This window comes from Pleurodeles waltl, chromosome 7, assembly GCF_031143425.1.
Source record: "Pleurodeles waltl isolate 20211129_DDA chromosome 7, aPleWal1.hap1.20221129, whole genome shotgun sequence".
Taxonomy (NCBI): domain Eukaryota; kingdom Metazoa; phylum Chordata; class Amphibia; order Caudata; family Salamandridae; genus Pleurodeles; species Pleurodeles waltl.
This window is the reverse complement of record NC_090446.1, coordinates 1,197,839,629-1,197,864,347: the sequence shown is the minus strand read 5'-3', so window position 1 is coordinate 1,197,864,347 and position 24,719 is coordinate 1,197,839,629.

Below are 24,719 nucleotides of genomic sequence, written 5' to 3'. Positions count from 1 at the left end.
GCGCGTCGTGAGTGAGCGACCTCTGACCTGTTTTAGGTCTAGAACTCGCCCCCCACGTCCGCAGCACCACCCTGCTGTCTCGTGCCCTTGACCCCCGCTGCTGCTAGCGTGTTCGAGGCCCTGGTAAGCCTCACTAGACCCTTGTGCCGCTTTTTCGCCGTTCTGTAAGTGTTTTTCCACTTTTTTCAGCGCCTTGCCTCCTTGCGCTCTTGCCCCCAGTGTGCCCCGTCTGATCGCTGTACCCCAATTGTATTTGTGCATTCATTGTATATTGTGACTGTTTTTAACTTTTTGCCTTACTGTTGTGCCTTGCTTTTTTCTGGTTTTCTCGCCCCTTGGGCACTCCCCCTTGCCGATCTCTCCTTGCCGCTGTCTCCCTGCGGCCCCGCCCCCCTCGCGCCCCCATTTGCCGCTCCCTCCCGCCTCCAAGCTGCTCCTCCCTCCCCCTCCCTTCTTAATGTCTGGCGCTGCGCGTCGCGAGTGAGCGACCTCTGACCTGTTTTAGGTCTAGAGCTCGCCCCCAATGTCCGAAGCACCACCCTGCTGTCTCGTGCCCTTGACCCCCGCTCACGCTGCTGCTAGCGTGTTCGAGGCCATGGTAAGCCTCACTAGACCCTTGTCCCGCTTTTTCGCCGTTCTGTAAGTGTTTTTCCACTTTTTTCAGCGCCTTGCCTCCTTGCGCTCTTGCCCCCAGTGTGCCCCGTCTGATCGCTGTACCCCGATTGTATTTGTGCATTCATTGTATATTGTGACTGTTTTTAACTTTTTGCCTTACTGTTGTGCCTTGCTTTTTTCTGGTTTTGTCGCCCCTTGGGCGCTCCCCCTTGCCGATCTCTCCTTGACGCTGCCTCCCTGCGGCCCCGCCCCCCTCGCGCCCCCATTTGCCGCTCCCTCCCACCTCCCGCCTCCCAGCTGCTCCTCCCTCCCCCCTCCCTTCTTAATGGCTGGCGCTGCGCGTCGCGAGTGAGCCACCTCTGACCTGTTTTAGGTCTAGAACTCGCCCCCCACGTCCGCAGCACCACCCTGCTGTCTTGTGCCCTTGACCCCCGCCCACGCTGCTGCTAGCGTGTTCGAGGCCCTGGTAAGCCTCACTAGACCCTTTTGCTGCTTTTTTGCCGTTCTGTAAGTGTTTTTCCACTTTTTTCACCACCTTGCCTCCTTGCGCTCTGGCCCCCAGTGTGCCCCGTCTGATCGCTGTACCCCGATTGTATTTGTGCATTCATTGTATATTGTGACTGTTTTTAACTTTTTGCCTTACTGTTGTGCCTTGCTTTTTTCTGGTTTTCTCGCCCTTTGGGTGCTCCCCCTTGCCGATCTCTCCTTGCCGCTGCCTCCCTGTGGCCCCGCCCTCCTCGCGCCCCCATTTGCCGCTCCCTCCCCCCGCCTCCCAGCTGCTCCTCCCTCCCCCCTCCCTTCTTAATGGCTGGCGCTGCGCGTCGCGAGTGAGCGACCTCTGACCTGTTTTAGGTCTAGAGCTCGCCCCCCACGTCCGCAGCACCACCCTGCTGTCTCGTGCCCTTGACCCCCGCCCACGCTGCTGCTAGCGTGTTCGAGGCCCTGGTAAGCCTCACTAGACCCTTGTTCCGCTTTTTTGCCGTTCTGTAAGTGTTTTTCCACTTTTTTCACCGCCTTGCCTCCTTGCGCTCTTGCCCCCAGTGTGCCCCATCTGATCGCTGTACCCCGATTGTATTTGTGCATTCATTGTATATTGTGACTGTTTTTAACTTTTTGCCTTACTGTTGTGCCTTGCTTTTTTCTGGTTTTCTCGCCCCTTGGGCGCTCCCCCTTGCCGATCTCTCCTTGCCGCTGTCTCCCTGCGGCCCGCCCCCCTCGCGCACCCATTTGCCGCTCCCTCCCGCCTCCAAGCTGCTCCTCCCTCCCCCTCCCTTCTTAATGTCTGGCGCTGCGCGTCGCGAGTGAGCGACCTCTGACCTGTTTTAGGTCTAGAGCTCGCCCCCAATGTCCGAAGCACCACCCTGCTGTCTCGTGCCCTTGACCCCCGCGCACGCTGCTGCTAGCGTGTTCGAGGCCATGGTAAGCCTCACTAGACCCTTGTCCCGCTTTTTCGCCGTTCTGTAAGTGTTTTTCCACTTTTTTCAGCGCCTTGCCTCCTTGCGCTCTTGCCCCCAGTGTGCCCCGTCTGATCGCTGTACCCCGATTGTATTTGTGCATTCATTGTATATTGTGACTGTTTTTAACTTTTTGCCTTACTGTTGTGCCTTGCTTTTTTCTGGTTTTCTCGCCCCTTGGGCGCTCCCCCTTGCCGATCTCTCCTTGCCGCTGCATCCCTGCGGCCCCGCCCCCCTCACGCCCCCATTTGCCGGTCCCTCCCGCCTCCCAGCCTCCCAGCTGCTCCTCCCTCCCCCTCCCTTCTTAATGGCTGGCGTTGCGCGTCGCGAGTGAGCGACCTCTGGCCTATTTTAGGTCTAGAACTCGCCCCCCACGTCCGCAGCACCACCCTGCTGTCTCGTGCCCTTGACCCCCGCCCACGCTGCTGCTAGCGTGTTCGAGGCCCTGGTAAGCCTCACTAGACCCTTGTGCTGCTTTTTCGCCGTTCTGTAAGTGTTTTTCCACTTTTTTCAGCGCCTTGCCTCCTTGCGCTCTTGCCCCCAGTGTGCCCCGTCTGATCGTTGTACCCCGATTGTATTTGTGCATTCATTGTATATTGTGACTGTTTTTAACTTTTTGCCTTACTGTTGTGCCTTACTTTTTTCTGGTTTTCTCGCCCCTTGGGCGCTCCCCCTTGCCGATCTCTCCTTGCCGCTGCCTCCCTGCGGCCCCGCCCCCCTCACGCCCCCATTTGCCGCTCCCTCCCGCCTCCCGCCTCCCAGCTGCTCCTCCCTCCCCCCTCCCTTCTTAATGGCTGGCGCTGCGCGTCGCGAGTGAGAGACCTCTGACCTGTTTTAGGTCTAGAGCTCGCCCCCCACGTCCGCAGCACCACCCTGCTGTCTCGTGCCCTTGACCCCCGCCCACGCTGCTGCTAGCGTGTTCGAGGCCCTGGTAAGCCTCACTAGACCCTTTTGCTGCTTTTTTGCCGTTCTGTAAGTGCTTTTCCACTTTTTTCACCACCTTGCCTCCTTGCGATCTTGCCCCCAGTGTGCCCCGTCTGATCGCTGTACCCCGATTGTATTTGTGCATTCATTGTATATTGTGACTGTTTTTAACTTTTTGCCTTACTGTTGTGCCTTGCTTTTTTCGGGTTTTTTCGCCCCTTGGGTGCTCCCCCTTGCCGATCTCTCCTTGCCGCTGCCTCCCTGTGGCCCCGCCCTCCTCGCGCCCCCATTTGCCGCTCCCTCCCCCCGCCTCCCAGCTGCTCCTCCCTCCCCCCTCCCTTCTTAATGGCTGGCGCTGCGCGTCGCGAGTGAGCGACCTCTGACCTGTTTTAGGTCTAGAGCTCGCCCCCCACGTCCGCAGCACCACCCTGCTGTCTCGTGCCCTTGACCCCCGCCCACGCTGCTGCTAGCGTGTTCGAGGCCCTGGTAAGCCTCACTAGACCCTTGTGCTGCTTTTTTGCCGTTCTGTAAGTGTTTTTCCACTTTTTTCAGCGCCTTGCCTCCTTGCGCTCTTGCCCCCAGTGTGCCCCGTCTGATCGCTGTACCCCGATTGTATTTGTGCATTCATTGTATATTGTGACTGTTTTTTACTTTTTGCCTTACTGTTGTGCCTTGCTTTTTTCTGGTTTTCTCGCCCCTTGGGCGCTCGACCTTGCCGATCTCTCCTTGACGCTGCCTCCTTGCGGCCCCACCCCCCTCGCGCCCCCATTTGCCGCTCCCTCCGGCCTCCCGCCTCCCAGCTGCTCCTCCTTCCCCCCTCCCTTCTTAATGGCTGGCGCTGCGCGTCGCGAGTGAGCGACCTCTGACCTGTTTTAGGTCTAGAGCTCACCCCCCACGTCCGCAGCACCACCCTGCTGTCTCGTGCCCATGACCCCCGCCCACGCTGCTGCTAGCGTGTTCGAGGCCCTGGTAAGCCTCACTAGACCCTTGAGCCGCTTTTTCGCCGTTCTGTAAGTGTTTTTCCACTTTTTTCAGCGCCTTGCCTCCTTGCGCTCTTGCCCCCAGTGTGCCCCATCTGATCGCTGTACCCCGATTGTATTTGTGCATTCATTGTATATTGTGACGGTTTTTAACTTTTTGCCTTACTGTTGTGCCTTGCTTTTTTCTGGTTTTCTCGCCCTTTGGGCGCTCCCCCTTGCTGATCTCTCCTTGCCGCTGCCTCCCTGCGGCCCCACCTCCCTCGCGCCCCCATTTGCCGCTCCCAACCCGCCTCCCGCCTCCCAGCTGCTCCTACCTCCCCCTTCCCTTATTAATGGCGGGCGCTGCGCGTCGCGAGTGAGCGACCTCTGACCTGTTTTAGGTCTAGAGCTCGCCCCCCACATCCGCAGCACCACCCTGCTGTCTCGTGCCTTTGACCCCCGCCCACGCTGCTGCTAGCGTGCTCGAGGCCCTGGTAAACCTCACTAGACCGTTGTGCCACTTTTACGCCGTTCTGTAAGTGTTTTTCCACTTTTTTCAGCGCCTTGCCTCCTTGCGCTCTTGCCCCCAGTATGCCCTGTCTGATCGCTGTACCCCGATTGTATTTGTGCATTCATTGCATATTGTGACTGTTTTTAACTTTTTGCCTTACTGTTGTGCCTTGCTTTTTTCTGGTTTTCTCGCCCCTTGGGCGCTCCCCCATGCCGATCTCTCCTTGCCGCTGCCTCCCTGCGGACCCACCCCCCTCGCGCCCCGATTTGCCGCTCCCTCCCGCCTCCCAGCTGCTCCTCCCTCCCCCCTCACTTCTTAATGGCTGGTGCTGCGCGTCGCGAGTGAGCGACGTCTGACCTGGTTTAGGTCTAGAGCTCGCCCCCCACGTCCGCAGCACCACCCTGCTGTCTCGTGCCCTTGACCCCCGCCCACGCTGCTGCTAGCGTGTTCGAGGCCCTGGTAAGCCTCACTAGACCCTTTTGCTGCTTTTTTGCCGTTCTGTAAGTGCTTTTCCACTTTTTTCACCACCTTGCCTCCTTGCGCTCTTGCCCCCAGTGTGCCCCGTCTGATCGCTGTACCCCGATTGTATTTGTGCATTCATTGTATATTGTGACTGTTTTTAACTTTTTGCCTTACTGTTGTGCCTTGCTTTTTTCGGGTTTTCTCGCCCCTTGGGTGCTCCCCCTTGCCGATCTCTCCTTGCCGCTGCCTCCCTGTGGCCCCGCCCTCCTCACGCCCCCATTTGCCGCTCCCTCCCCCGCCTCCCAGCTGCTCCTCCCTCCCCCCTCCCTTCTTAATGGCTGGCGCTGCGCGTCGCGAGTGAGCGACCTCTGACCTGTTTTAGGTCTAGAGCTCGCCCCCCACGTCCGCAGCACCACCCTGCTGTCTCGTGCCCTTGACCCCCGCCCACGCTGCTGCTAGCGTGTTCGAGGCCCTGGTAAGCCTCACTAGACCCTTGTGCTGCTTTTTTGCCGTTCTGTAAGTGTTTTTCCACTTTTTTCAGCGCCTTGCCTCCTTGCGCTCTTGCCCTCAGTGTGCCCCGTCTGATCGCTGTACCCCGATTGTATTTGTGCATTCATTGTATATTGTGACTGTTTTTAACTTTTTGCCTTACTGTTGTGCCTTGCTTTTTTCTGGTTTTCTCGCCCTTTGGGCGCTCCCCCTTGCTGATCTCTCCTTGCCGCTGCCTCCCTGCGGCCCCACCTCCCTTGCGCCCCCATTTGCCGCTCCCAACCCGCCTCCCGCCTCCCAGCTGCTCCTACCTCCCCCTTCCCTTATTAATGGCGGGCGCTGCGCGTCGCGAGTGAGCGACCTCTGACCTGTTTTAGGTCTAGAGCTCGCCCCCCACGTCCGCAGCACCACCCTGCTGTCTCGTGCCTTTGACCCCCGCCCACGCTGCTGCTAGCGTGCTCGAGGCCCTGGTAAACCTCACTAGACCGTTGTGCCACTTTTACGCCGTTCTGTAAGTGTTTTTCCACTTTTTTCAGCGCCTTGCCTCCTTGCGCTCTTGCCCCCAGTATGCCCTGTCTGATCGCTGTACCCCGATTGTATTTGTGCATTCATTGCATATTGTGACTGTTTTTAACTTTTTGCCTTACTGTTGTGCCTTGCTTTTTTCTGGTTTTCTCGCCCCTTGGGCGCTCCCCCTTGCCGATCTCTCCTTGCCGCTGCCTCCCTGCGGACCCACCCCCCTCGCGCCCCCATTTGCCGCTCCCTCCCGCCTCCCGCCTCCCAGCTGCTCCTCCCTCCCCCTCCCTTCTTAATGGCTGGTGCTGCGCGTCACGAGTGAGCGACCTCTGACCTGTTTTAAGTCTAGAGCTCGCCCCCCACGTCCGCAGCACCACCCTGCTGTCTCGTGCCCTTGACCCCGCCCACGCTGCTGCTAGCGTGTTCGAGACCCTGGTAACCCTCACTAGACCCTTGTGCCGCTTTTTCACCGTTCTCTAAGTGTTTTTCCACTTTTTTCAGCGCCTTGCCTCCTTGCGCTCTTGCCCCCAGTATGCCCTGTCTGATCGCTGTACCCCGATTGTATTTGTGCATTCATTGCATATTGTGACTGTTTTTAACTTTTTGCCTTACTGTTGTGCCTTGCTTTTTTCTGGTTTTCTCGCCCCTTGGGCGCTCCCCCTTGCCGATCTCTCCTTGCCGCTGCCTCCCTGCGGACCCACCCCCCTCGCGCCCCCATTTGCCGCTCCCTCCCGCCTCCCGCCTCCCAGCTGCTCCTCCCTCCCCCTCCCTTCTTAATGGCTGGTGCTGCGCGTCGCGAGTGAGCGACCTCTGACCTGTTTTAAGTCTAGAGCTCGCCCCCCACGTCCGCAGCACCACCCTGCTGTCTCGTGCCCTTGACCCCGCCCACGCTGCTGCTAGCGTGTTCGAGACCCTGGTAACCCTCACTAGACCCTTGTGCCGCTTTTTCACCGTTCTCTAAGTGTTTTTCCACTTTTTTCAGCGCCTTGCCTCCTTGCGCTCTTGCCCCCAGTGTGCCCCGTCTGATCGCTGTACCCCGATTGTATTTGTGCATTCATTGTATATTGTGACTGTTTTTAACTTTTTGCCTTACTGTTGTGCCTTGCTTTTTTCTGGTTTTCTCGCCCCTTGGGCGCTCCCCCTTGCCGATCTCTCCTTGCCGCTGCCTCCCTGCCGCCCCGCCCCCCTCGTGCCCCCATTTGCCGCTCCCTCCCGCCTCCCAGCTGCTCCTCCCTCTCCCTCCCTTCTCAATGGCTGGCACTGCGCATCGCGAGTGAGCGACCTCTGGCCTGTTTTAGGTCTAGAGCTCGCCCCCCAATTCTGCAGCACCACCCTGCTGTCTCGTGCCCTTGACCCCCACCCATGCTGCTGCTAGGGCGTTCGAGGCCCTGGTAAGCCTCACTAGACCCTTGTGCCGTTTTTTCGCCGTTCTGTAAGTGTTTTTCCACTTTTTTCAGCGCCTTGCCTCCTTGCGCTCTTGCCCCCAGTGTGCCCCGTCTGATCGCTGTACCCCGATTGTATTTGTGCATTCATTGTATATTGTGACTGTTTTTAACTTTTTGCCTTACTGTTGTGCCTTGCTTTTTTCTGTTTTTCTCGCCCCTTGGGCACTCCCCCTTGCCGCTTCCTCCCTGCGGCCCCGCCCCCCTGGCGCCCCCATTTGCCGCTCCCTCCCGCCTCCCAGCTGCTCCTCCCTCCCCCCTCCCTTCTTAATGGCTGGCGCTGCGCGTCGCGAGTGAGCGACCTCTGACCTGTTTTAGGTCTAGAGCTCGCCCCCACGTCTGAAGCACCACCCTGCTGTCTCGTGCCCTTGACCCCCGCCCACGCTGCTGCTAGCGTGTTCGAGGCCCTGGTAAGCCTCACTAGACCCTTGTGTCGCTTTTTCGCCGTTCTGTAAGTGTTTTTCCACTTTTTTCAGCGCCTTGCCTCCTTGCGCTCTTGCCCCCAGTGTGCCCCGTCTGATCGCTGTACCCCGATTGTATTTGTGCATTCATTGTATATTGTGACTGTTTTTAACTTTTTGCCTTACTGTTGTGCCTTGCTTTTTTCTGGTTTTCTCGCCCCTTGGGCGCTCCCCCTTGCCGCTGCCTCCCTGCGGCCCCGCCCCCCTCGTGCCCCCATTTGCCGCTCCCTCCCGCCTCCCAGCTGCTCCTCCCTCCCCCTCCCTTCTCAATGGCTGGCACTGCGCATCGCGAGTGAGCGACCTCTGACCTGTTTTAGGTCTAGAGCTCGCCCCCCACTTCTGCAGCACCACCCTGCTGTCTCGTGCCCTTGACCCCCACCCATGCTGCTGCTAGGGTGTTCGAGGCCCTGGTAAGCCTCACTAGACCCTTGTACCGTTTTTTCGCCGTTCTGTAAGTGTTTTTCCACTTTTTTCAGCGCCTTGCCTCCTTGCGCTCTTGCCCCCAGTGTGCCCCGTCTGATCGCTGTACCCCGATTGTATTTGTGCATTCATTGTATATTGTGACTGTTTTTAACTTTTTGCCTTACTGTTGTGCCTTGCTTTTTTCTGGTTTTCTCGCCCCTTGGGCGCTCCCCCTTGCCGTTCTCTCCTTGCCGCTGCCTCCCTGCGGCCCCACCCCCCTGGTGCCCCCATTTGCCGCTCCCTCCCGCCTCCCAGCTGCTCCTCCCTCCCCCATCCCTTCTTAATGGCTGGCGCTACGCGTCGCGAGTGAGCGACCTCTGACCTGTTTTAGGTCTAGAGCTCGCCCCCCCACGTCCGCAGCACCACCCTGCTGTCTCGTGCCCTTGACCCCCGCCCACGCTCCTGCTAGCGTGTTCGAGGCCCTGGTAAGCCTCACTAGACCCTTGTGCCGCTTTTTCGCCGTTCTGTAAGTGTTTTTCCACTTTTTTTAGCGCCTTGCCTCCTTGCGCTCTTGCCCCCAGTGTGCCCCGTCTGATCGCTGTACCCCGATTGTATTTGTGCATTCATTGTATATTGTGACTGTTGTTAACTTTTTGCCTTACTGTTGTGCCTTTCTTTTTTCTGTTTTTCTCGCCCCTTGGGCGCTCCCCCTTGCCGATCTCTCCTTGCCGCTGCCTCCCTGCGGCCCGCCCCCCTCGTGCCCCCATTTGCCGCTCCCTCCCGCCTCCCAGCTGCTCCTCCCTCCCCCTCCCTTCTTAATGGCTGGCGCTGCGCATCGCGAGTGAGCAACCTCTGACCTGTTTTAGGTCTAGAGCTCGCCCCCCACTTCCGCAGCACCACCCTGCTGTCTCGTGCCCTTGACCCCCACCCACGCTGCTGCTAGCGTGTTCGAGGCCCTGGTAAGCCTCACTAGACCCTTGTGCCGTTTTTTCGCCGTTCTGTAAGTGTTTTTCCACTTTTTTCGGCGCCTTGCCTCCTTGCGCTCTTGCCCCCAGTGTGCCCCGTCTGATCGCTGTACCCCGATTGTATTTGTGCATTCATTGTATATTGTGACTGTTTTTAACTTTTTGCCTTACTGTTGTGCCTTGCTTTTTTCTGGTTTTCTCGCCCCTTGGGCACTCCCCCTTGCCGATCTCTCCTTGCCGCTGCCTCCCTGCGGCCCGCCCCCTCGCGCCCCCATTTGCCGCTCCCTCCCACCTCCCGCCTCCCAGCTGCTCCTCCCTCCCCCCTCCCTTCTTAATGGCTGGCGCTGCGCGTCGCGAGTGAGCGACCTCTGACCTGTTTTAGGTCTAGAGCTTGCCCCACACGTCCGCAGCACCACCCTGCTGTCTCGTGCCCTTGACCCCCGCCCACGCTGCTGCTAGCGTGTTCGAGGCCCTGGTAAGCCTCACTAGACCCTTTTGCTGCTTTTTTGCCGTTCTGTAAGTGTTTTTCCACTTTTTTCAGCACCTTGCCTCCTTGCGCTCTTGCCCCCAGTGTGCCCCGTCTGATCGCTGTACCCCGATTGTATTTGTGCATTCATTGTATATTGTGACTGTTTTTAACTTTTTGCCTTACTGTTGTGCCTTGCTTTTTTCTGGTTTTCTCGCCCCTTGGGTGCTCCCCCTTGCCGATCTCTCCTTGCCGCTGCCTCCCTGCGGCCCCGCCCCCCTCGCGCCCCCATTTGCCGCTCCCTGCCCCCGCCTCCCAGCTGCTCCTCCCTCCCCCCTCCCTTCTTAATGGCTGGCGCTGCGCGTCGCGAGTGAGCAACCTCTGACCTGTTTTAGGTCTAGAGCTCGCCCCCCACGTCCGCAGCACCACCCTGCTGTCTCGTGCCCTTGGCCCACGCTGCTGCTAGCGTGTTCGAGGCCCTGGTAAGCCTCACTAGACCCTTGTGCTGCTTTTTCGCCGTTCTGTAAGTGTTTTTCCACTTTTTTCAGCGCCTTGCCTCCTTGCGCTCTTGCCCCCAGTGTGCCCCGTCTGATCGCTGTACCCCGATTGTATTTGTGCATTCATTGTATATTGTGACTGTTTTTAACTTTTTGCCTTACTGTTGTGCCTTGCTTTTTTCTGGTTTTCTCGCCCCTTGGGCGCTCCCCCTTGCCGATCTCTCCTTGCCGCTGTCTCCCTGCGGCCCCGCCCCTCTCGCGCCCCCATTTGCCGCTCCCTCCCGCCTCCTGCCTCCAAGCTGCTCCTCCCTCCCCCTCCCTTCTTAATGTCTGGCGCTGCGCGTCGCGAGTGAGCGACCTCTGACCTGTTTTAGGTCTAGAGCTCGCCCCCAACGTCCGAAGCACCACCCTGCTGTCTCGTGCCCTTGACCCCCGCTCACGCTGCTGCTAGCGTGTTCGAGGCCCTGGTAAGCCTCACTAGACCCTTGTGCCGCTTTTTCGCCGTTCTGTAAGTGTTTTTCCACTTTTTTCAGCGCCTTGCCTCCTTGCGCTCTTGTCCCCAGTGTGCCCCGTCTGATCGCTGTACCCCGATTGTATTTGTGCATTCATTGTATATTGTGACTGTTTTTAACTTTTTGCCTTACTCTTGTGCCTTGCTTTTTTCTGGTTTTCTCGCCCCTTGGGCACTCCCCCTTGCCGATCTCTCCTTGCCGCTGCATCCCTGCGGCCCCGCCCCCCTCGCGCCCCCATTTGCCACTCCCTCCCGCCTCCCGCCTCCCAGCTGCTCCTCCCTCCCCCCTCCCTTCTTAATGGCTGGCGTTGCGCGTCGTGAGTGAGCGACCTCTGACCTGTTTTAGGTCTAGCACTCGCCCCCCACGTCCGCAGCACCACCCTGCTGTCTCGTGCCCTTGACCCCTGCCCACGCTGCTGCTAGCGTGTTCGAGGCCCTGGTAAGCCTCACTAGACCCTTGTGCCGCTTTTTCGCCGTTCTGTAAGTGTTTTTCCACTTTTTTCAGCGCCTTGCCTCCTTGCGCTCTTGCCCCCAGTGTGCCCCGTCTGATCGCTGTACCCCGATTGTATTTGTGCATTCATTGTATATTGTGACTGTTTTTAACTTTTTGCCTTACTGTTGTGCCTTGCTTTTTTCTGGTTTTCTCGCCCTTTGGGCGCTCCCCCTTGCCGATCTCTCCTTGCCGCTGCCTCCCTGCGGCCCCGCCCCCCTCATGCCCCCATTTGCCGCTCCCTCCCACCTCCCGCCTCCCAGCTGCTCCTCCCTCCCCCCTCCCTTCTTAATGGCTGGCGCTGCGCGTCTGCGCGCAGCGGGCGCGCCGCTGGCGCGCCGGAGGCGCACCAGAGGCAAGCCTGTCTGCGCCCGTCCGTGCCTGGACCGCGTCCAGCGCCAGCCCCCCTGGTCCGCACACCCCCTGCACCACCAGCCTTCGCTACTCGGCCAGCAAACTCCTCGCCCTTAACCCTGGCACCTCCACTGCATGCTTCCAGGCCACCCCGAAGCACACCAAAGGACTCTTCTCCTGCCGCACCTGCAACTTTACCTGCAACAGAACAACAAAGCCTGCAACAATCAACACCAACCACCTGCACTGCATCCTCCTCAACACACGCTCCGCACGAAAGCATGCCATCGAGCTCTGGGACCTGCTCGACATCACCGCCCCAGACATAGCCTTCCTGACCGAAACCTGGTGGAACGACTCCTCGGCCCCAGACATCGCCATCTCCATCCCTGACGGCTACAAGGTCACCAGAAGAGATCGCACAAACGGAATCGGTGGAGGGGTAGCCATCGTCCACAAATCCACCCTCAAGATCCACACCCACTTGGAAGACACCCTCATGACAGCCGAACACCTCCACTTCCAGTTCCACACGGACTCCAACACTACCCTCAGAGGAACCCTCATATACCGACCTCCAGGACCAAGAGCCCCCTTCAGTGACACCATCTCCGACCTCGCAAGCACCCACGCCCTCGCCTCTTTTGACCACATCCTCCTGGGAGACCTCAACTTCCACGTGGAGAACAACAACGATGCCAACACCGCATCTCTGACCACCAACCTCTCCAACCTCGGACTCAGACAACTGGTCAACTCACCCACCCACATCGCCGGTCACACCCTTGACCCACTCTTCACGGCAAGCAACCACATCTCATTCATCCACACCTCTGAACTCCACTGGACCGACCACCACTGCGTCCATTTCACTTTCAAGAAAAACACCGAACACCACCGCACCCCACTACCGCCTCACCGCCGCTGGGGAAAAGTCACCGAAGACCAACTAACCAGCACCCTCGCCAAAAACCCACCGTCCGACCCCACCGACCCAGACTCCGCCGCCATCAACCTCCAACAGTGGATCCTCAACTGCGCCAACATCCTAGCACCACTCAAGAGACCCACCGTCAACCAAGAAAAGAAAAAAGCAGCCTGGTTCACAGACGAACTGATCACCTCCAAACACAACTGCCAGAAACTCAAGAAAAAACGGATCCTCGAGCGCACACCCGACAGCCTAGCAACCCACAAGGAAGCCAACCGCAAACACCACCAACTGATCCGACTCGCCAAACGCTCCCACTTCACAGAACGCCTAAACAACAACGCACACGACAGCAAGGAACTCTTCTGCATCTTGAAGGAGCTCTCCAACCCCAACGCCAACGTCAACGATGTCCCACCATCCCAGAAACTCTGGAACGCTCTCTCCACCTTTTTCTACCAGAAAATCGCCGCCATCCACGACAGCTTCAACACCACACCTCCGCCAGACCCCACCCCCAACAACCCCTCCCACGCCGACCGCCTCACCACCTGGACCCACGTAGACGACGCCGAAACCCTAAAGACCATGAACTCCATCCACTCAGGATCTCCCTCTGACCCCTGCCCACATCACGTCTTCAACAAAGCCAACGCCACCATCGCCCCCCAACTCCGCAAGATCATCAACCTTTCCTTCAACACCGCAACCTTCCCGGACAGCTGGAAGCACGCCGACATCCAACCCCTCCTCAAGAAACCCAAGGCTGACCGCAACGACCTCAAAAACTTCCGACCGATCTCCCTCCTCCCCTACCCAGCGAAGGTCATCGAGAAGATCGTCAACGCACAGCTCTCCCACTACCTCGAAGACAACTCCATCCTAGACCCCTCCCAATCCGGATTCAGACGCAACCACAGCACTGAGACTGCACTCCTCGCTGCCACAGACGACATCAGACAACAAATGGACAACAGCAAAACCTCAGCCCTGATCCTCCTAGACCTATCCGCCGCTTTCGATACGGTCTGCCACCGCACCCTACTAACCCGACTCCACAAAGCCGGAATTCAAGACAATGCCCTCAACTGGATCTCCTCTTTTCTCTCTGGTAGAACCCAGAGAGTCCGACTCTCACCCTTCCGCTCCGAAGCCACCAACCTCATCTGCGGCGTCCCCCAAGGCTCCTCGCTTAGCCCGACGCTGTTCAACGTCTACATGGCACCCCTCGCACAACTGGCCCGTCAGCACAACCTCAGCAACCTCTCCTATGCCGACGACACCCAGCTCGTCCTCTCCCTCACTAAAGACCCACACACCGCCAAAGCCAACCTACACGAGGGACTGAAATCCATTGCCGAATGGATGAGAAACAGCCGCCTGAAACTAAACTCCGACAAGACAGAAGTCCTCATCCTCGGTCGTTCCCCCTCGGCCTGGGACGACTCTTGGTGGCCCACCGCACTGGGCCCCCCACCCACTCCAGCCAACCAAGCACGCAACCTCGGCTTCATCCTCGACTCCGCTCTCACCATGTCCAAACAGGTCAACGCAGTCTCCTCCTCCTGTTTCAACACCATCCGCATGCTCCGCAGAATCTTCAAGTGGATCCCCACGGAAACCAGAAAGACGGTGACCCAAGCCCTCGTCAGTAGCAGACTTGACTACGGCAACGCACTCTACACAGGCATCCCAACAAAATACATCCAACGACTCCAACGCATCCAGAACGCATCTGCCCGCTTGATCCTCGACATCCCCGCCGATGCCACATCTCCCACCACCTGAAGGACCTCCACTGGCTCCCCGTGGACAGGAGGATCACCTTCAAACTTCTCACCCACGCGCACAAAGCACTACACGACGCCGGACCCGCCTACCTGAACAACAGACTCAACTTCTACGTCCCCTCCCGCCAACTCCGCTCTGCCAACCTTTCCCTCGCCATCATCCCCCGAATCCAGCGCAAGACCTCCGGCGGCAGATCCTTCTCTTACCTCGCCGCCAAGACCTGGAACTCACTTCCGACCTCCCTACGCCAGACCCAGGTCCTCCTCACCTTCAGGAGACTCCTCAAGACATGGCTCTTCGACCGATAGCAGCTACCCCCCTCCCCTAGCGCCTTGAAACCCCAACGGGTACATAGAGCGCTTTATAAATTTCTTGATTGATTGGGTACCCTGGGTGGGTGCTGTGGTGTGGGATACTGAAGGGGGAGGCTCTGTGGTGGTCTGTGAGTGGGCTTGGGTTACCAGCTGTCCAGTGGTCCCTGATGGGCTAGATAGGTCATCCAGATCCAGAAGTCCAGAGTTACTGTCATCACTGGGGGCATCTTCTTTTGGGGGACTGGATAGTCAAGGTGGTTTCCACCGCCAGTCCTCTGTATGGCAGCCGGTGCCTTGCTGCTATGTAACGCACCTTCCCCGTAGGTCGTTGCACCTCTTCCTGATGTCGTCCCTTGTTTATGGGTGCTATCCCACGGCGTTCACTCTGTCCACGATTCTCTGACATAGCTCCATCTTCTTTGTGATGGATATTTGCTGTACCTGTGCTCCAAACAGCTGTGGCTCTACCCTGACAATTTCCTCCACCATGACCCTTAACTCCTCATTTGTGAAACAGGGGGGCCTTTGTGGGGACATGGGCGTTGTGTGGTGTGTGTTGGTGAGAGTGTTTGAGTAATATGGTGGGGTGCGTGAAGGATGTATGGGTGTAAGTGGTGTGTGTCAAGTTGTCGCAGTGGTCTTGGTGTCAGTCTGGTGACAATGATTTGTATTCATAAAGGGTTGTGGGTAATGTGTGTGTGTGTGTTTTATAGTGCTGTAGGGGTGGTGTATGTATGAGTGTCAGGTGTGTGTCTTTGGTACTGGCCAGTGTGGTGTTGTTTTGTATGTTGGTGTCCATTCTGAGGGCGCCGTGGTGATTCGTGGGTCATAATGTGGTGGGCATTGTTTTGTTGGTGTAATGGTATGGGTGTTAGTACCGCCACTTTATCACTGACCTATGGGCTTGCGGATTTGTGTATGTAGCTGTATTCTTTCGGATTGGTGTGTGTGTGTCATAATATGGCAAACAGGTATTCGCCACTGTGGCGGTATGTTGGCTGCCGTCAGTGTGGCAGTAAGCAGCATTTACCACCAATGTCATAATGAGGGCCATATTTTTTTTTAATGTATATTGTGTGTATGCTTGGGGGTGAGAGTGTGTTTAAGTGAGAGAGTTTGTATGCGAGAACAAGTGTGCCTATGTAGGTAAGAATGTATGTGTGAGTGAAAGTGAGCGAGATTCAGTAGGCAGTAGAGAGTGAGATTGTGAGAGACTGAGGCCCATCTTCACTATTCTTTGATGCAAGGCAACACTGCAATAAAGTTGCTGTGCTATCTTGTGTCAAGTAGAGAGGGAAAAAATAAGTTTTATCAACTAAAATATGGTGCATTTTGATCTCCTTGTGAGCTAGCACACTTTGGCAGCCATGTGCCAAAGTACAAATCCTTGTGCCATAGTGCAAGGCTGTGTGCGTTGTCTGAAGCATAGAGTTTTTACTGGAAGGGGCCCCTTCCAGTCCAAAAACTATGCTTTAAGGCTCTTCGCTCTTTTTATGTGTGCTCTACGATGCATCACACATATAAGCACTTCTCCTCATCATGCCTGCCTCATCATGCCTGCTTCATAATATTTTGGCTCAAATTCCTGTCCAATGTTTTTTGATAGAGATTTGTGCCAAAACCCATGGGTCATTGCATGGGAATACCCCTGTATCACCCATGGAATGCCCCTTTGACACAAAATTATGCAAAGCAGAGCATAGTGCAACTTTGTGTTACTTTGGGATATTATCCAATGCAAATCCTGGTTTGCCTTGGATAGTAAATCCTACCCTAACACTTTGTGCCAGCTTTGCATCACAAAAAGTGACCTAACCCAGCGCAAATTATTAGTAATACTCGCCCTGAATGTCAGTAAGTTTGAATGAGTGAGAGTGACTGAGAGGATGAGTGAATGCAAGTGAGTGGGTGAGAAGGATTAAGAACAAGTGTAAAACAGTGTGAGTGAGGGTAAATGAGCGAATGTGAGTGAGAGCGAGAATGTTATGATATGCTTGCAAGTTTGTCACTGGTCCTGATATACTGAAGGTAAATATTGTCTCCTAGAGATACCCAGGCAAAATACTGGTACAGGCATACTTGCAGTAATTTTAGCATGACAGACACTTTTGACAAAATACTGGCACACAGGCAGTAATTTTTGTCATAAAGGGCACCAATGGTTTTGGTAATACTGGCATACTATAAGCATTTTGTGGCATATAGGGAAACCGTGGTAAAAATCTGGCTTACCTGAGGAAATTCTTGGCATGTGGACACCATTGGCAGAATGCTGGTGCTAGCAAATGGAGGTAATTCTTGGTATAAAAGTGGACAGCCTGAGATATGGGAGTGTGCCAAAAATGACAAAATGCTTGCCAAAGTGATTTTAGACATAAGGTCATGTACGGTATAAGGATGTCATAAATTCCATAATTCTGGCACTGGCATGTATGTCATTTTTTATATATTATGATCCACCAACAAAAAAGAGGGCACCAATGACAAAATACTGGCCCTGGCGCAATGGGGTTATTTTTTTACATATGGGGCCACCCATACAACATTCTGAAAAGAATGGAGTCAACGCCTTGGGAGCATCACGCTTCATTGTCTTGGCTCGCCTTGACAGGATTTGAATATTTAATGAATGTCCTTTTAGCACCTATAACATTTTGGCAAATTTATGTGAAAATTGTGTGTTAAAATGCACGTCACCCCATTCTTATTTAATTGTTCTCACATTGAGTAAGCACCGAAAACTGACCTGGCTTACTCGCTCATTGCAATTTAGTGGAAGTATTATACCGTAGAACTTTAAATATCAATTTGTGTTATAGTGTTTTACCAATCATGCTGTTATAATTACAATAGAGATACAAAAGTTGTGACATTAGGGTCATGTGACATGTTGTCCTGGAAAATCAGGATCACAGGTCATATGATATCACTTCCTGTGATGTAATTAAGGTGAAAGGATATGCAATGTCACCTTCTGCTATCTCTGGAATTTTGCTGAATCAACGCCCATGTCCACTCAAACTGCAATACCCTCCAAAAAAACTAAAGGAGGTTGGAACTTCGAATAAAACTCCACAAGAAGTAATGTTAAATTAAGTTATTCAAAATTGTTGAAAATATAAATAAATATAAGTTAAGGTTAAGAAATATAAAAAAAGGACATATTTATTATTCAGTTTTAAAACATTACACCTATACCTATTATGAATGTTAAAAAATGTTAGTTACATTATTTTTATGATCATAAAGGGGCAGTAATGATTGCAAGAAGATTATAAAACTAGCTGATACTTTGAGTTAACTAAAGGGTTGTATTATATACAGATTACAAGTTTTGAAGACTATTTTCTTTATCAGGAGTCTTGGTTTAGTTTCATTACGGACCTATTGCACATTAATTATCTGGCTGATACCAAGAGCAACATTGCAGACTACTTGTTGAATCTTCTTGCGAAGGAGGAGAAAGGCGCGTATTAAAAAGAAGATCATTTGTTTATTTTTTCCAGAAAAGAGTGACAGGCCCGCAGGAAGAGAAAGTGTTTTGGATTAACTGAGACTTTTAAACGAGGGGATTCCTGGAAGCATATAATGCATATATTGCTGAAAGAGATTTCAGAGAATCAGGTGGGTTCTTTAGTAGGGTTGATGAGGCTGTTTCACCTATAAGTATTTGGGGAAAAAACTGTTAAATTTGATACAAACTAGTAATTTGGAAATCAGCTGAAGGAAGGAGTGGTCGATACAAGATTAGATAATGCTGGTGGCCAGGGCTGCACAAGGTAGTTGGGTTGGGTTGATGAGAAGGAACATAATTAAGTGGAGTGTATTCCCAGCGACAAGGAAAAAAATATTTTCAACTCCACTCACGGTGGCATAGGATCTCCTTGAACTGCTTTAGTACTGCTTTCTCTTATGAGAATGCTTTCATTGTACCAATCAAAACAGAAAATCATGTAACACACCACTAAATGTGTCAGGTTGAGAGATGAAGATATTCACACAAAAAAATGTGGACTAAGTTTTACCTGCCTCATTGTTACTCTCAATTGTGTAGCTCAAAGACTGTGGATGGGCCATAAATCTTGTGGTATCAAATCATTCCGGAACAACTAACTGTTCTATCATCAGTGAAGGCCCAGCAGGGACTATGTAGACCTCAATTCCTTTCTACTGATTCAGCATGGGCATCTTTAATTTCGAATCCTGGTATAAGGTCTTTGGTCCCTTCTAATTGAGTGGAAGTAAAACACCTTCTCCGTCACATCCAGCAGGATATCATACCAAGACACTTTTACTAGAATTTGAGAATTTAGTTGTGACTTGCCAAATTGTGGCCAAAATGTCAACTACCATAATATTGTAATGGCAAGAATATATGAGTACGTATAGATTTACTCTTCCTTTTTCACCACAAATGTTTCCTTAGTTTAATTATTGATTTGTCATATTTCGGTGCAGCAAACATTGTACACAGTAGCACAAACATTTCACACTGTTATATCAATGCATGTAACTTGTAGTCCTAAAGTTAATATATATGGAGTATAAGTGAACAACACATAATAGTAAATGTATATAAGAAAAAATGTATTTAAGAAAAATACAAATACTGTGATATTAGGTAGTTACCGCTACAGGCCCTTCAGCCAACCCTCCTCCACGCATGACTGAAGGCCGTGCACGGCAAAGGTGCTGGTATTCTGCAGGAGGTTGGGCTGGGTCCTGCATCCAGGTGCTGCGCCCAGCTCCCTACTGCCCATGGTCAAAAGAAATGCAAAGTGAGGAAGTTGGGTAAACATGAACAAAAAAAAACAGAACATCATTGAAAAAAACAAAGTTTAAAGGCACGTTATAGTTAGATCTGATAAAGATATCTTACTTTACATTTAAATACCTTAGAAATTCACTGAAAAAACAATGGTTATACTGAAGGTGAAAGTGACGTTATAGTTAGGCCTTATAATAATATAAAACCTAGAATTGTAAAACTAAAAAGCAATGAAATTCACCAGTCATAGTTTACTGAGCTAACTATAAGGGTTGCGCCGTCCATGCACTGCTTATGACCTCACACATTACATCCCTCATGACATGTTCAATCCATTAATGACATCATCATTGACCTCTTGAAAGACATCATTGATGATATCACTAATGACATCCTCCAAACTACTGCTGTTTAAATTATTTCATAAAAAAGTGCAGCAATCTAGTTTTTAAAGTAAGGACTAAATGGCGCAGAAACATGTAAAGTGTAAATTAACCTTAAGACATACAAGCCCATTTAGGTGAATCAAGCTCCTCCTATGCACAGCCTTTGCTCTGTACTGAAAATATTGTGAATAGCCAACCTCATCTTGGCAATCAATCAGACACTAGCGGGCAAGCCCCTCATGTGCACAATCTTTGCCCTATGAGAAGCTTTTCATGGAGAACTCACTTATTCAAGTCACCCAAGCCCCATTATGTAGCCAAGCCCCTACGAAGCGCAGTCTTTACATTATACAAACCCTTCACCGATAGCTGCCCTCGCATGGGCAATAAACCTAACAGAGGTTGGAAAGTATCTACTGCGAACAGTCTTCACCCTATGCAGAACCCCTTCACAGAGAGCCCACTCTCTTTAGACGCTCAAGGCATCTTAGTTGGTGAAGGATCTACTACGCACAGCCCTCACCCTGTTGAAAAACTTTGCAGATAGCAGACCTCTTATGGGCCATCAAGCACACATGTGGACTAGTGCCTGGTACGTACAGTCTTCACTCCTATGCACAAGTGTTCATGCACAGCACACTCCCTCCAGATGCTCAAGCACCCTTAGGAGACCAAGCACCTATTACATACAGACCTTGCCTTGTAGCAAAGCTTTGCAGATAGGCAACCTCTTGTGGGCAACCAACCTGACCCAAGTCTGCAATTCTCTGCTTGCTCACTATCATTTCTCTCTACACAATCGTTCATGGAGCTCTCACTTCCTTCACACACCTAAAACGCATTAGGAGGCCACGCATGTTGCTAACGCTTTCATCATTAGCAGTAACGAGGCTATAAAAATTGAAGTCTTGATGTCCCTTAGGTCTGGATGATATAATCAGTGGTGTCATCAATGATGTAATTTGAGATGTGATCAATGATGTCATTGACCATGTCATGAATGATGTAATATGTGAGGTCATGAGCAGTGCATGGTGGGGGCACACATGATAGCTTGCTCAGGAATCTTTAACTAGTGAATTTCAGTTTTTTTGTTTTAAACCATGTTTCTTTATATTATTTCAAGGCCTATCTTTGCTCTAACCTTTGTTTTATTCAGTGAATTTCTAGGGTTTTCTTTAATGTAACATTAATTCTAAGGACTGTTCCTAACTATATTACTTAAACCTTCTTTTTTAATGAATATATATACATATATATATGCATTCCCTACTGGCAGTCGCAAGTAGGTAGTTATGATCTAGGACCTAGTGTCTATAGACAAAGCTCTTTTTGCTTGCCTTTAGCTTTGGCACTGCTTGATGAATCTTCACAAAATTTTCCCCAAAAATTTGACAGTCACTTGAGCTGCTGTCTGGAAAATGTCGGGGTGATCCGTCAAGTGGGGGACGAGATAAAGGGTGGGTGACATTTATAGCATTTCCGATGTTAATGCCCATAGGAAAAATTGAACAGCGATAGCGCAAAAAACACTGGACAGAATTACACCAAATTTGGCAGAAAGGTAGCTCTTGGCCCAGAAAGAACCCTTTTTGTTATTTGGTGTAAATCTGTTCAGTAGTTTTTGGGAAGTTTAAGGAAATTCTAATTTGTATATATAGAGACGCAAAGGATTCGCAACCCCTCCCGGTCTCGTGCAGAGATCTGATTGGCTGGCAATACTTCAAACAAGGAAGTGCTGTCAGCCATCCTGGAACACCCTGATACCTTAATTCTGGTGGTGGGGTCCCAAAGGGACCACCCCCAGGGCTAAAAAGCATTTGTCTTTTTGATTTTACAGATGGAGTTGCAGTGGATCTGCAGAGCCGCCATAAAATAAACAAAAACGAAGCAAAGGCTCTCGTGCTTCATTACTATAATGCCCCTGGGTGGGCCAAGTCCCGGGGGCTTGTGTATAAAAAAGCAGGGGGGGCCTCTTGGCCCCCTCCTGCTGCCCCGGGGACTGCCACCTCCCAGGGGCTTCTGAGTTATATGTGGGGGGCCGTGTGCCACCCCGCCCTGGGGGCCACCACATCTCCAGGGCAAATATTAAATATGTGTGGGAGGGCTGTGTGCCCCCCGCTGTCCCAGGGACCACCACCTCCCTGGGGTGATAAATGTACCTAACTGGCCTGTGGAGCCCCCGCACCCTGAGGACCACCACCCCCTCGGGATACACTAAATTTTGAGCGGGCGCATGGCCCCCCCCACACCCTGGAGACCACCACCCCCTGGGGCTATATTACATTTTCAGTGAGGGGGCTGCCCGGCCCCCTCATACCCTGGGGACCAGCACACCCCAGGGAAAATATTTGACAAAAGAAAGGGTGTCCCTTTGGGAACCCAAACTCTGGGACCACCACCTCCCCGGGGCTGTGTGCACAGTTGGAGGGGGGCCACGTGGTCCCTCCTCTTGGAGCCACTGATGGCCCTGAGACTGCCACCCCCCAGGGCAAGCTCCTACTATGTCCCAGAGTGCCCACCCCCTGATTGCTGAGGCTTGGCTGCAGCTCTGCAGCCAAGCCACAGCAAACACTTTGGGTTTTGACAACTGAACCTGTAAAGCAGGTCCCGCTGTCAAAATCCAAAGCTTTCATCTCTGTTTCCTGCACACATGCTGTCAAAGCAGCTTGGTGCTTGCTGGGCTTTGTATTCATTTTTTTAATTAAAAATAAATAAATAACTAAATACATATATAGGGATCATGGGGGAGCCCTTGAGGGCTCCCTCGCGGTCCCACATAGCCTATAAAGCGCTAAAAAAACAAAAAAAACAAAAAAAAACATAGCTCAGTGTGACGGTCGCAGGCCTTAACACTGAGCTTTTGGGGGTTCTAGTCCAGCTGTACGCCCTCTATTTTTTTTTTTTTTAAATAGTAGTTTTTTTAAAATAACAAATACATTTTTTATTTTAAATTGAACACAAATATCTCATTCTAGGTATGTGATATATTAAAATCTAAACAAAACTGTATCTCTTTCCCTCTCACTTTTTTCTCTATTTCTGTCTCTCTTTCAATCAATTTCTCCCACTCACACACCCACTGAGACACTTATGCACCCACTCACAGACCAACTCAGACACTCACACACCCACTCACACCCTCATGCACCCACTCATAGACCTGCGCACACACTGGTTAGGGGGTGTTGGCTGCAGGGTCTGGCTGCCGGCGAGGTCTTGTGGGCAACCTCCCCTGTGCATGGGTAAAGGGTGTGCATGGTGCAAGGTTGGGTGCTTATAGGGGGTGGAATGTATAGTAATTAAAATTACTATACATTTAAAAAAACATAGAAATTCACTGAAAAAACAGAGGTTACAGGGATGCTATAGTTAAGAAACAGAATTTTAAAAAGCCATAGAAATTCACTTAAAAAACAAAATGTTACAGGGCAGGCTTATATTTTAAACGTACAAAGCCATAGAAATTCACCAGTTATAGTTAGAGTTAGCTCAAGCAACTATAACTCGTGCCTTAAGGTAACTATCACTTGCACCCTCGCCATGCACTGTTAATTACCCCAAAAATGACGGCACTCATGCCATCTTTCGGAACATCATTGATAATATCAGGGTAATATTTGCAGTAACATTTTTGACAAAAAACTGTGCGACGCAAGGATGCGAGTAAACTGAAGACTTGGGAACAAGTGATTGTGTTCTCAAGATTATGTAATAAACTGGAGGGAAAGGGTGGTGTAATTGCCTCCTCTAGGAATTACCTGTAGCCAATAGGTAAGTTCTGTATTTATCATAAATGTTGAACCAATCTTGGGCTTTCATTTTTGAAGTCATTGCATTCTAAGATTTTTAGGGGCAGATTTAAGAGTCCCTAGTGACTCCTTGTGCCACATTAACGTCATATTTTTATTGCTAATGTAGCCCAATGAGGCCAAAATCCCAGCGCCAAATTTACAAAGTGGCGCTATGCATGCTCAGAGCAGGCGTTAAAAGGATCCTCCCATTGTTTACAATGGGCCTCAATGGGCTTTGCAGGATTAGCTTCAAAACTTCTGATGCTAATCCTGCAAAGCTCTGAAATGTTGTAAAAAATGTTGATGCTAGTTTTCTAACTAACGCCATGGTGCGTCGTTTCTTGGATACGGTGCACACATGGTGGAGTTAGGAGGGCGCTAAGGGGCGCAAGGAAAGTGGCTCTGCACTGGGTGCAGCGACACTTTCCTTAAATCAGGCCCCTAGTGTCTCAGTTAGACCCAGTGGGTGACCTCCCACTTCAGCAGAAACCCCGGAGTCTGCCACAAAGAGGAGGATCGTCCACCACTGTTTGAGATCCTTGATGGCACAGTGGTGAATGGGCCATCAGTTCAAGGGTTTCCGATGACACAGGCAGACGAGCTTCTGCTGTCGGAAATACTACAGTTTCCTCACCTCTAAATAGGGTAGGGAAATCTGAAGTATTCTGTCATTTTTTAGTGGATGCCCAGATCCACCAACCTCCAAATTATAGGTGTGAAATGTCCAATTGGGTTTGCAAAATATACATAATTACAAAATATACATAATATGCATAATTGTCATGGCATCATATTAAATTATTTTCGCTGGTATCTGAAGTAACTTTCTCTGTGAAGGTATACCTCCCACAAAGACGTCATGTGAAATACTCAAGGGAAAAATATCTTGTTTGAGGAGAAAATGACTGGTTCAAGGAAAAAATTTATCAGGTGAGACAATTTCTCTGAAATAAGTCTCTCATAGGCCAAAAGCTTCAGAAAGTTTAAATTATGTGAAATGGGGGAAAAAACGCCCATTGCACAGCGCGGGCCTCCTCCAAATGAGTCTATGTGTGCATCAATTAAACCACCATGACAAACACACCTATAAATAAAGATTTGTCAATGAAACCCTGTGACTGAATACATGGTGTTTGGCTTACTTCTAGCGACCTGACTTCCACATCTTTGGAGGGTGACCCTTCTACGACATAGGGAGCTCAGATGACAATTACCGG